At 56.4% G+C, this 13,147-nt stretch overlaps 1 pseudogene; it reads left to right on the forward strand.

The window, feature by feature from the left end:
* Positions 1 to 453: 453 nt before the first annotated feature.
* On the forward strand, positions 454 to 11,392 carry LOC123406038 (annotated as a pseudogene).
* The last annotated feature ends 1,755 nt before the right edge of the window (positions 11,393 to 13,147 follow it).

The following is a 13,147-nucleotide window of genomic DNA, read 5'->3' on the forward strand; positions in this document are numbered from 1 at the left end:
CAAAATTGTCTAGTTGACACGCATGATACTACCTATGATACTCCCATTACGAACAGCGTAAGTGACATGGCACATCCTTAGAGCCAGTAGTGGGCTCTTCTATTAACCATGCTCTAAGTATCGGATCCATACAATTCAGCGTGTGAATTTGTTTCTGGCGGGATTAATTATGTCCATTTTGCCACCGCTGCCCGAGTGCCGCCGTTCGCCCAGCCTTCCAGGAGGGCCGCCGCCCGTCCGCCCGACAATCCAGCTCGGCGCTCGTCCGGCGACCCCACCCTCCCGCTTGTCCAGGAGGGGCGCCCCTGCTCGTCCAGTACAGGAGGGCCGCCGCCCGCCCATCCGACCTTCCCTTCTGCCGCCTTCAGCCTCCCGCCTCCGCCCGGCGCCGCGCCCGGTATTCCGTCAGACCCCTCCCAAATCTCAATTTCCTCACGCTACTCGGTGCCTTGCCGACCTGAATGATCTTCCTCTGGATAGATTACTTCAAATGTTATCGATGGTTGATTAGTTCCTCGAGTGTAGAGCTTACTATATCTCAATGTCGACGCCGCTGCCACGCGCGTCCCTTTTCAGGTCGCTCGCGTCCCGGCCGAAATCCGTCGCCAAGCCACCGGCGTCTCCGATGGAGGCGTTTCCGCCGCCCCCGCTCCCTCCGCTGCCCGCGAATGTCTCCTCTGCTCTTCCTCCTCCGCCGCCTCTGCATCAGCAGGCTAGGTCTGCTCCTGCGTCGGCAACGCTCCTGGTGCGGCACCTCCCAGAGGCGATCACTCAGGACATGCTCTCCGGGATCTTCTCCCGCTACGGCGCCACATCCTTTCGCCCCTGCGGTGGAAAGTACTCACCTCCTCCCTGTCACTCCTGATTTCTTTGGACTCTACTCTATATGTTAACTGTTTTGATAAGTTGTGATTTGGCTAGCAGAGTTCTTTATGTATACTATAATCTCAAAAGAAGTTCTTTAGATATACTGAGATTCGCCTGCTCGAATATATGATACTTTTTTCATCATGACATTGACAGGTTGAGGAACTGTGCATTTGTGGATTTTGGGGACGAGATGGCGGCCAATCAGGCGCAGTCTCAGTTGAACAGGTTCATTTCCTCAAGCATACACTCTGCTTGATTACTTGTGCATTTTCTTTGTCCGAACTAGTAGCTGCTAATTATGAATTGTCTCCATGATCTTAATTTTGTGAATATTAATTGTGTCCGTGATCTTAATTGCTAAGGGCTGGCTTTGGCAGGTTGAGGCTCCTTGGGAAAGTACTGATACTCGAGAGAGCAAACCAGCCAAATGCCAAGAATACGAGCGAGAAGCATCAGGCGCAATTAGCTCACGGAATGCCACAAGTGCCAAGTATGAATTCCCCAAATCAGAAGAGTTCTACATCAACTGCCGAACCGATCGCTTCTAGGCTTGGTGTGGACTATCCGTTTCCTCCTCATCTTGAGTATGTTATCGCCATCATCGTTGTTTCACTCATTCTCTTCCAACATCTTCCTTCTGTTGTGATCACTTAAGCCATTTCATATAGCTAATTGATATGTTGCATCTTATTAGAAATGAAGCTACATTGTTGGCTGCAAAATATCATTTAGTAACTGGAGATGCGAACTGCTATCTGCAACTTCACCTTTGTATTTGTAGTACTTCTCTGTTCTAAAATGTAAGGCACCCACACATTCAAACATTTGGATTGGCCAAGAAAAGGGCATACCCAGTGGCCAGTGCTAAAAGCTCCCACGCGAGGTGGTTTGACCAAGAGCTAGGCCAATAATATGTTAGTTATGTGACACAGTACTGATATCGTTGAATTCCTAAATGATATCTCTTTCATGCCACATAACCCACATTTTATTGGTCAAATTTTAATTTGGAATGTGTGGGCATCTTATATTAAGAAGCAGGGAGTACACTAGTACATTGTATCTCTAATTGAAAAGTTGCCTTCTTTTTCCCGTTTCAACAAAATGCTTCTCTGTATGAGAAGTGAGTGACTCGATTTACCTCTACTGTATTGATCACCCTTATACAGGACGTTGACAGTGCAAGTGTTTATGGCCAATCTGCTTATGTTATCCTATTTTTTTTCGAGAAAACGCAAAAAGCCTTTGCGTTTCATTGCATTGAAAAGGGGGGGAGAACATCCTCCTAAGAGGCCAGTACAGTGGTGTTACAAGTGAATCAATGGATGTCCCAGGAGGATGGCAGGGTGACTCTAAGCCCTTTGGCTCCTGCCTTAGCCCAATTCCTGGACTCGTCCTTGATCGCAGCGTCTAGCTCGACTAAGGATGGGGTTACATGGTCGAATACACACGCGTTTCTATGCTTCCAGATCATCCAAGGAACCAGGAGCGCTACGGAGGCCAACGCTTTGCGGGGCAGGGGGCGTAGCATCGCGAGCCCGCAGCCACCAGTCGTGGAGCGTGGCGTCCTGGTCAGGCACCGGAGTCGGGAGACGCAGCCAGGACATGATTCCGTGCCAGGTCTGCTTCGCGAATGGGCATGCGAGCAGCAGGTGTTGCATAGATTCCGGCTCTTGATCGCATAAGAGGCACCGAGGGTGGTGTGTGAGGCCATGGCGGGCGAGGCGCTCCGCAGTCCAGCAACGGTCCTGGCTGGCGAGCCAGTGGAAGAATCTGACCTTCGGCGGGGCCCAGCTCTTCCATATCAGCTTCCAAGAGCGGCAAGTGATAGATCCGTGGAAGGTGGCCTGGTAGCAGGACCTAGCTGTGTAGCTGCCGTTGGCCGTCCATTTCCAGGTCAGCTTGTCTGGCTCATGGGAAAGGGTGGCGCGATACACCAGCATCCAGAGTTGGAGGTACTGCCCAATCTCCTGGAGGCCAAGGATGCCGCGGATGTCCCGCGCCCAAGCATTGCCGTGAACGCCCTCCGCCACCGTCCGGGAATTCCTGCGATTTTTGGGGATGCACATGTACAGCGCGGGCGCGTGCTCGTGGATGGAGAGGCCGAGAAGCCATCGGTCCTCCCAAAAGAGCGATGTGGTTCCATCCCCGAGCTGCATGGTGGTGGAGGCGTGGAAAAGGCCGTGCTCCTCGGGGGTGAACTGCATGTCCAGGCCATGCCAAGCACGACCAGTGTCCGTCCGCGAGAGCCATAACCATCTGAGCCGAAGAGCGAGCCCCATGCACTCGAGGTCTCGGACTCCCAGGCCACCAAACTCGATCGGCCGGTATACCCGGCGCCAGTTCACGTGGCAGTGCCCTCCGTGGGCTGCCTGGCGTCCTGCCCAGAGGAACCCACGCTGAATCTTCTCGAGCTGCTTCAGGGTTTTCTTCAGGGGGGCGAGGGCGAGCATTTGGTGCGTGGGAATGGCGCTTAACACCGATTTGACGAGCGCCAGTCGCCCAACCTTGTTCATGAGCCACGCCTTCCACGTCGGGAGGCGGCCTGCCACCTTGTCGACGAGTGGTTGCATCTGGGCCGTGGAGAGGCGGCGTGTGGAGAGGGGGATGCCCAGGTAGGAGATGGGCAGGTCCGTCGTCTGGCAACCCAGGGTCTCCGGCACTGTGGCAGTCGTCTCGTCCCCATGCAATGCCGTGGCAGAGCTCTTCCCGTAGTTCACATGCAGGCCAGAGGCGGCACCAAAGACTCCTAAGATGCCCTTCACGGCCCTGACCTCGTTGGTCGTGGCGTGACAGAACAACATCACATCATCGGCGTATAGCGAGATGGCCGGAACATCTCGACGGGGGTGGAGGCTCCGGAGGATGCCGGTCTGGAGCGCTCGTTGCATGAGGCGACTGAGGGTGTCGACGGCCAGGACGAATAGCTGCGGAGACGTCGAGTCACCTTGGCGCAGCCCGCGGCGATGCCATATCGGGGGGCCCAGGCACTCCGTTGAGAAGGACCCGGGTGCTGGCCGAGGAGAGCAGAATGGCCAGCCACTCCCGGAACCTTGCTCCGAACCCATATTGGCGCAGGGTCTCGAAGAGGAAGGGCCAGGATATGGAGTCGAAAGCCCGGGTGAGGTCGAGCTTGATCATGATTCTCGGAGCTCCCAAGCAGCTTTAGAGATTGCCGGACTAGGATGAAGTTGTCGTGGAGGGTGCGCCCGGCAATGAATGCATTCTGATATCGGCTCACCAGGGAATCAAGCTTCGGAGCCAAGCGCAAGGATAGGACCTTCGCGAAGAGCTTCGCCACGATATGTATCAGGCAGATCGGCCGATAGTCATTCAGCCTGTGAGCGTCGGCGCGCTTCGGCAGTAAGGTGAGCAGCGCTTGGTTGAGCCTGTGGAATGCACGCCCTCTCAGCGCGTATAGCAGCTCGAAAACCTCAAGGATGTCGTGCTTGATGATGGTCCAGCAAGCGCGCAGGAACTCCGCGGTGAAGCCATCCGGTCCTGGCGCCTTGTGCGCGGGCATGCGCCTCACAGCCTCCCAAATCTCCTCTGGGCTAAAGGGCGCCTCGAGGCTCGTTAGGTCAGCGGGCACAATGAGGTGCTCGAGGTCTAGCGTGTGTGCTCGGTCGGTCGCAGTGCCGAGCAACCCGTCGAAGTGATCATATGCTGCCTGGGCCATCTCGTCGTGCTCGACTAAGGTCTGCCCATCCACAAGCAGGCTGTGCACACGGTTCTTCTGACGACGGTATGTGCATTGCCGATGGAAGAAGCTCGTGTTCGCGTCGCCGTCCTTGAGCGAGGCGAGGCGGGCACGCTGCCGAGCGATCGTGCGCTCAAGCGAGGCCAAGCCAAGGTAGGACATCTTGAGCTGCTTGCGCAGCCAATCTTTCGGGGGCGTGAGTGTGCGCGTCTCCATGGCCTGGTCAAAGCGCAGGATGAGCTCGCGGGAGACGGCGAGCTTGTCCCTGATGTTGCCGTGGATTTGGCGCTCCAGCTCGTGAGGGCGCGGCCCGTGGCCTGCAAGCGCCCGACAAGCCGCCTGAAGGGGTCAGTGTCCGACACCGAGCTCCAGGCTGCAGCCACCGTGTCATGGAAGCCGTCTAAGCGCATCCAGAACTCCTCAAAGTGGAAGCGCCTATGAGCCGAGGGCATGGGCGAGCAGTCCAGGAGCAGGGGACAGTGGTCGGAGACGACGGATGCCAGGCAGCGAAGGTGGCACTCGCCATGGCAATCCTCCCAGTCCGCGGTGCAGAGCACCCGGTCAAGGCGCACGAGCGTAGGAGGAGACTGCTCATTGGACCATGTGAAGCGGCGCCCGTTGAGATACACCTCCTTAAGGGCGAGGTCATTGATCACGCGGCGGAATCTGCCCATCATGCGATGGTTCACGTTGCCCGTGCTCTTGTCCGAGGCGTGGCATATCAAGTTAAAATCCCCGCACAACATCCATGGTCCTGGGCTGGTGGCGCGTATGTCGCGCAGCTCCTGCAGGAACGCCAGTTTGTCCTGGTCACTCTGGGGTCCATAAACCGTGGTGAGCCACCAGGGGTTGCCACCGGGCACGCACACCTTCGCGGTCACCGCGTGCTGCGTGAACTGGAGGTCGGAGATCGTGACGACCCTGGTGTTCCAAGCGAGGAGGATGCCGCCGCGCGTGCCATCAGCCGAGAGATAGGTGGACCCATCAAATTCAGACCCCAACGTGTCCAACACAACAGGCGACGAGATCAAGGCCATCTTTGTTTCTTGGAGGCATACAATGGACGCACGAGTGTTACAGAGCAGCGAACGGATAGCGCAGCGCCGAGCGCGCGAGTTAAGGCCTCTAACATTCCATACAACGATTTTCAAGCCGTAATCCATGAGCAAGGGATCGACGGGTGAGGAGCGACGACGCTAGCGCGCGCAGGCAGCAGCTTTTGGTGCAGCAGACAGGCATTCTGGGATCACCCTGTCCACGAGGGAGGCCATAGCCTGCAGCACGGGCAGCTGGATCGGCACAGCGAACAGGTCGTCATAGGCCTTCATCTCGGCTGCGGAGATGTGCTGGTTGATGCCGACTATGCCGAGGGTGCGCAGAATCTGAACTTGGGCCCGCCTCTCGGTCCTGGGCGGCGTTGCAGTGGCCGCAGGAGAAGCCGCAGATCGTCCTCGCCGGGGGCTGAAGTTCAGAGGCGGCCGCGGGCGCTTCCCAGGGGACGGCAGGGTGGCGTTGAGCTCCTTAGCGGCGGCTGCCAGAAACTGTCCCAGCGTCCAGGAGGAGGGGCATGTGGCTGTCCGGCTGCGTGGCCGTCGCATAGTGATGGGGGGGGGGGGGGGCGAATCTGCTCGTGGCCGTCGCGCGGGGAACTGCGACCGGGGCGCCTTCGGGGTTGCTGTGCGTGGGCCGTTGCAATAGGCGAATCTGCTGGGGGCTGGGGTGGCAACTGGCCTCGCCGGGCGATGCGCGGGGGGGCCAGTAGGGTGGGCCTCTTGCGCTGCTGGCGTGGGGAGGGTGCGCGCGGCCGGGGGCGCTCTGCAACGTGTTGGTCGCTGGCCAGGGGCCCAGGCGCCAGGGCCGGTTCGGCAGCATCTGCGTCCTTGATTCCCGCACATGCAAAAGCAGTTTCCGCGCATGACCGCGGCGTCTGATCCGATGCATCATGCGGGTCCCTCGCCGCAGGGGTGAGCGTAGCGCCACTTTGCCCCGACCAGGCGGCAGGCGAGACTGGCAGGGTGGGGCCGCCTGGTTGCGAATCTGGGACCTGGCTGGCGAGCGCGAGCTCAGCCGAAGCCGAAGTGGCCCCAGTCGTCTTGGTCCGGCGCGGGGAGAGCGCGGTCCCGGGCGTATCCGCCTCGGCAGTGGTGGGGCTGCTGGGATTTGAAACGGCAGTGAGCATGTGGGCTTCGACAGCCAACCGCTGCACGCCAGCTGTCCCTGGGCTTGTCCTTACTGGCACCAAAGCAGAGACCGGCCTGTCCTGGCCCGAAGGTGGGTGCGCGCGGGCCCCTGGGGAAGCTCCCTTTTGCAGGGGGGTGACGCGGTCCGGCGGCCCTTTGTTGACGCGGTGACGCATCTCGGTGGGCCCCTGTAGCCTTGGCCAGGCCAGCATGCCCAACCTGGCCATGCGGGCACCTTCCGGCGGCGCCGCCACGCCGGGCCAGGAGGCTGCCGTGGCAGTGCCATCGGCACGGCCAGGCCGGCGCATCGATGGCCATGCCGTCCGCGCGCCCAGACGGGATCTCGTCAGAGCGCCTGCGCTTGCGGCCGCGGCGGCGCGCGCGCCCTGGGGCTGGCCCCTGGTCGTCGCCCGGACCGCGTCCACCGCCCTCGCCAGCGCCGTCCCCATTCGGGTCTCCGGCAGCCTGGTGGTCGTCCGGTGCGTCCCTGATCCGCGCAGCCGTGGTGAGCTCAATCGAGATGGGGTAAGACAGAGATCGGACGGAGGGGGGGGGGGTCCGAGGGCACCCGGGCAGGCAACTGGTCGACGATGACCAGCACCGCGGCGCGCCGGATGTCAGAGGGGTCATGCGCGCGGCCGGTGAGACGGAAGACGGCGAGGTCGTCGCGCGAACGCGTGCGAGGGTGCAACCTCTCCACCCAGCAGCTCGTGCCCAGCAGTGGCGAGATGCCACGCGTGGGCGGGGATGCCACGGAGCTCGAGCTCCACGCGGTACCCCAGGCCGTCGGCGTTGGCGTGCGCCAGTTTGCACCATGGCCGCAGGGAGAGCGAGAACCGGGGCGAGCAGAGGAGGTGCTCGTCGTGAAGCCGGCGCATGGTGGCCACGGAGGAGAAGAGGATGAGGAAGTCTTCTGGATGGTGTATGTGCACGGTGAAATCGCCCTCGGCAAGCTCCAGCGAGCTCAGCAGCAGCTCGGTCACCTCGGCCGGAGATACCCGCGGTCTGTTGCCCGTGATGGTGGCCACCATTGCGCGAGCGAGGACGAGCTCGGCGTCGTCCATCTCCGCCGTCTGCGCGACGATAACCCGCGTGGGGCCATCACATGGCGTCAGGGCGGCCGGGGCCGGAGGGGGTGGGGGCGGTGGCGGGGGAGCGATGCGGGGGGAGGGCCTCTTGCGTCGGCGACGGCCCCGCGAGGAGGGGGAGGCGGTGCGTTCTCAGCCGTGCGTGTGGGCCGCCGCGGTGCGTCCGTGGTGCGCCGGGACGCGTCGGCGGCGCAGCGTCCGCCGCAGGCGCGGGAGGCGTGGCCGAAGACGAGGCAACGTCGGCACCAGACATCATTAGGGCAGTCGCGCACGTGGAGCCGGGGGTCGAGGCAGCGGAAGCATAGGCCGGCGGCCTCCTCCGGGGTCGGACTGCGGCGATGCGGCGGAGATGCCGGGCTGGCTGGGGCGTCGCGGCGTGGTCGACGGTGGTGATGCCTGCGCCGGGCCTGCTGGAACCCTTCCACGTCGAGCACCGGGCCGCCCGACGCGTGGTGCACCTCCGAGCGAGGCCCAAGGCGGTCCTGGACCGCTGGGCGGGTGGTGGGCGCAGCACGTCCGGGGGCGATGGTGGCGCGCCTGAGACCAGCGGCAGCCGGCGGACATGCGGAGGGCGCACGCGCGACGTTACGACCTCGCCGAGGACTCGCCCTCCGAGCTGCTCCAGCGTTCCCCGTAGGAGACGCGCTCGCCGGAGGGGGTCGCTCGGCGGTCGACAGGGTCAGCGGCGGTGGAAGCAGCCACCGCGCGGGCTTGGGGAGGGGCGGGTGGGGCGCAGGAGCGGCGGCGGAGGCTGGTGGGCGGCCAGGAAGGGAAAACTTCACCATATACCATTTACATCTATGTTATCCTATTGGAAGTAACGAAATCATCTAGCAAACCACTTCCAAACTATAACGTTCTATGTCCTGACTGAGATGCAATTCTGACTTCTGAGACTCCATACTCCATAGTTCTGCAATATTTCATAGTTCTCCAATGAGGTCAACCAAGTCTGATCTGCAGAAGCTCTTTCTGTTATCCATGCTGGCAGTCCTAATCCACCATCTTACTTGACAATTGTGGATCATGCTCTTTATTTGTTTTTAGGTATGCTTATCCACCACCAGATGGAAACATATTGAATAATATTGTCAACTCTCTCATTGCCGTTCCCCGATTTTACACTCAGGTTTATTAGAATTTCAGCCTCGCAAACTACTGATACAATTCGCAAGGCATTACTTTCGGCATTCAGCATGAGCAAATGTATTTAGGTTGATGTATTTCTGTAACAGGTGTTGCATTTGATGAACAAGATGAACCTTCCAGCTCCATTTCGGATGGCATTGCCTACTCCACCTCTACCATCACAAGGGCCTCTTTCTCCGCCTCCACCACCGCAGCCTTCTATGACAGAGAAGCTTCATTTGGCTGATTTGTCTAGTGATGAGTCTGAGATGGAGTCTTCTGATGTTTGTGCTACTTCTTGTGTTTGTATCGTTCACTTTGTACTATCTTTGCCAAAAAGTTTATGCACACTTTATATATTACAGGAAGATGTTAATACAAGGAAAGTCAAGCGCGCGAAGCATGAAGCTATTGTTGGTCCTGCAGTTGATAAAAGTGTCGCTCATGAATCGGTTGGGGTGAAACCAGTTGCATTAGTTCCCAATGAGATTCAAGTAATAAAAAGGAAAAAATCAGTACTGCAGGTGAAGCATTTTTTGCTCAGAACTCAAAAGTGAAGCATTCTTTCTCAGAACTCAAAAGTTGAATTACCTTTTCATTCTCTAATGCAATGGTTATCTGCAGATAAAAGTTGCCCCTAAGGCTGCTTATAAGGAACTTGCTGATCGGAGTACTATCGACAAGGAATTGACCTCTGGAGATGAACAACGTGAAGAAAAACATTTTGCCACACCTCAGGAAATAGAGAAAGAGAAATTACCGACAGAGGAAATTTTGTCCCTTCCCATGTTCAAGGTAGATGAATTCAGTATTTTATGTCGTTTGCACAAACATTGTGAGTACTTGTTGGTCAGCCTGAACATCTCGATGATGTACGGTTTTAGTGATATTACCTTTTAACTTCAAGATGATTATTCCCAATACACAGTATATGTATTAACATCTGTTGTTCACTTAATTTCGTCCTTTTTATCTTGATGATGAGATACTAATAACTGGAAGAATGATTCGTATTAGCAGATTTTGATGTAGTTTCGTAAGCTGGTGCGGCTAGTTGTTATGTAGTGGGGTCTATTATGTCACTACGACACAATGATTGGCTCATTGCCTTGCTTGTATTGTTTTTTCTTGCTGTTCATCAGAATAGACATCATCACCCACCCCACCCCCCTTTTTAGGGAAATCAATGGGCAAATGCTGATTTTTTGCAAGTAAAGATTACAAAATGTCCCTTCTGTTTATTGAAATAATACGGTACAATCTAATTATGTTTTGATGCCTCACTGACACATGCATGTATCTGTTTTGCAGAATTACACTCCAGGGAATCCTGCCAGTGTATTATATATTTATATATCAAGAACTTGGCAAAGGATTTTGTTCATGACGACTTCTACTATGTCTTTGGTATGGCCCAGGGAGGCTGAATACTGTGTTTGCTGAAATGTTTATATAAGAATTCTGCACATTTTAGTGCATTCTAATTTCCTCACCTTGTTTCGAGCTGCTCTTAACAGGATCTGTGTTTGAAAGCATGGACGCTGCAAGATCTGGTTTAAGTATAAAGTTAATGCAGGTTAGATGTGTACACATGTTTTTCTTGTGCCATGATTATAACAAAAAAGGAGCCTATTCATAAATTAATATCCAAATTCTGTCCGTTGCTCCTGCATCTGTGGATCATGGTGAACATTATCGAGAAAGCTGACGTTTGTTTTTGAACCACATTAAATAGTCTGCCACTATTTTGCTTCATTTTGCCAGTGCATCGTTCTGTTTCTGATCTTCCTCCAGGAAGGTCGAATGCGGGACCAAGCTTTTGTGACGTTTCCATCTGTTGAACATGCTCAACGCGCACTGGTTAGTGACTGCCGATTTCACCCATCAGTTTGTAGTGTTGCACAAGAAAGCTAGTTTAATAGAGTAGAAACCCCATCAGCATACCATCAGATCAAAAGCTGCTCACTGGACCCAGCACTAGCAAACTTTGTCTGCTGTAGCAAAGTTATAAGACCAAAAAGAGAAAACAACAAACGTCGTTTGTTGTCAGGAAATAAGTTATTTGCAATTGGAGTTTTTTCTTCAAATCATTGTTCAGTCCTTGATAAGCAGGGGTGATAAAGAATAACGCAATTCCTGATTTTGCAGAATTTGGCGCATGGTTACGCGTTCAAAGGCAAGCCGATGATCATTCAGTTTGGTAGGAACCCTGGTGGTAGCAAAGCTTCCGAGGAGATTGCATTCTTTCCGATTCTGATTTGCTGTAAGGCTGTTACGAGTTACTGGCAACCAATATTGTGGGTAGTTTGTGCTGGTGCCCATGAGTTGTTAAATTCCAGGTGGAATGTGATGGCAGCATTTACCGTGTTGCTAGAATTGTAGGTAAGCAACGGCATTGGTTAATTCGATCGCTTACCTCTATCTCACGTACTGCATCACTCCATGAGAACAAATTCTGCATCGCATATGGCAACTTTTTTTTTCGAAATGGCCGTTATCCTGCTTCATTAAGAAAAAAAGAGTTGCTCAGTTAATTAGCGAAAACCGAGCGAAAATCAGGTTGCCCGGTTAACTATGGAAAACCGGACAAAAACCGTTACAATCGTTGAGCAACACATAAAAAGAGCCCACGCACACCACTTCAAAGAGGGTCTCTGTGAGACAGCTTGCAGGCGTTATCGTCCTCACTCCTCACCTAGAGGCGTCCTTGCCATCTCTACACTCTGAGCAAACGACTCTGACTTCGTCGTAGGCGATCGTCGACTCAACCCACACCGAAGAGGACACGTGAAGCTGCATGAAGATCTATACCAAAAACTCAACCACACGCGCCCAAACGACGCAACTCCGACTCTGACGAAGAGTTCTGTAGGACAAAACCAGGCACGGCTGGCGTCATGGGAGATCGCCGAACGGTCTATCTGTAGCCAGTCATCGTATACCACAGGGCCCCGTCGTTGCAGCTTCGACTCCATAGCAACAAACAAACCGAGACAAAACCGTGAACACGCCGAAGAAGAGCCGACTACCGCAACCATTGTCGCGTCGCCCACATCACTCCCACCATCATCGTTGCCACAAAAGTTTGGATGCCACACCCGCTGCCAACCGCCATCCACCGGTCCCACTCGTCGACGCCAAGCTCCCAAGACAAAGCCCTCAACAGGGAATACGACACCAAGGTGCCACCATCTTCCGATCACAGATCAAGGTTTCCCTCGGAGAGCCCGAATTGGCCAGATCCGCGCAGGAGAGGTGGGAGAACGAAGCAACGATGCCTCCAAAAAGGTCAACGACGGCCACAACCGCCGCCATCGCTGGTCAAGGCACAAGGCCAAGACATGGTTTTCACCCAGCTCCACACCACCTCAACCGCATCATCATCCCGCATTGACATCGACAAGCCCAGCAAACGTCACCACCATCGAAGCTGCCCATCGACGAAGAAGCATCGGGATTCGTCACACGCAGCCGCACCACGCGGAGATCGCCGACAGCCGGAGACAAGATCTGCATGACACGTCGTCGAAGCGCACTTCCTCGTAACCATGCGCCTCTGATCCGCACACCCCACGGGCATCCACGCGATGCCAAACCGCACAGACACACACCGGCCGCACCCCTCGCTGCCAAAGCCGCTGCTCGAGCGCCAAGCAGGCTGCTCGAGCGCCAAGTAGGCCGCTCAAGCTCCTACACCTTCGGTCCTCCACCACGCCGGGTTGTCGCGCTCACGTAGCAGCAGTAACCCTTCCTCGCGTCGCCGCACGACCTCATGGCAGCACACCACCATGCCAGTAGCCGCGCCGGGCCATCAAGGCCGACTAGAGCCCCAGCACCGTCGTTGTCTTGGCGCCAACGAACCGCACGCATCTCCACCAGCGCCCATGCAGAGGCGCCGCACAGCACCGTCGCGAGCCTGCCGCTGCACAGTGCCTCCCTTCGACCCGTGCACCGAGCGTCGCGGACCACCTCCCCACGTTGTGAAGCGCGTCACAACCGGCAGATCCGCGCCGGCTGGGCCACCCCGCGCCGCATCTCTCCCGCGCCCCTGTTGGAGCGCCCGAACCATGCCAACACGGCCCTACATGACCACAGTGCGTTGCAAACCACCGTCCGATGGCCATATATGCAGATCCACGCCGCAAAACCAATGCCCAATGGCCACAACTCTAGATCCCCGC

This window comes from Hordeum vulgare, chromosome 6H (genome assembly GCF_904849725.1).
Source record: "Hordeum vulgare subsp. vulgare chromosome 6H, MorexV3_pseudomolecules_assembly, whole genome shotgun sequence".
Lineage (NCBI taxonomy): Eukaryota > Viridiplantae > Streptophyta > Magnoliopsida > Poales > Poaceae > Hordeum > Hordeum vulgare.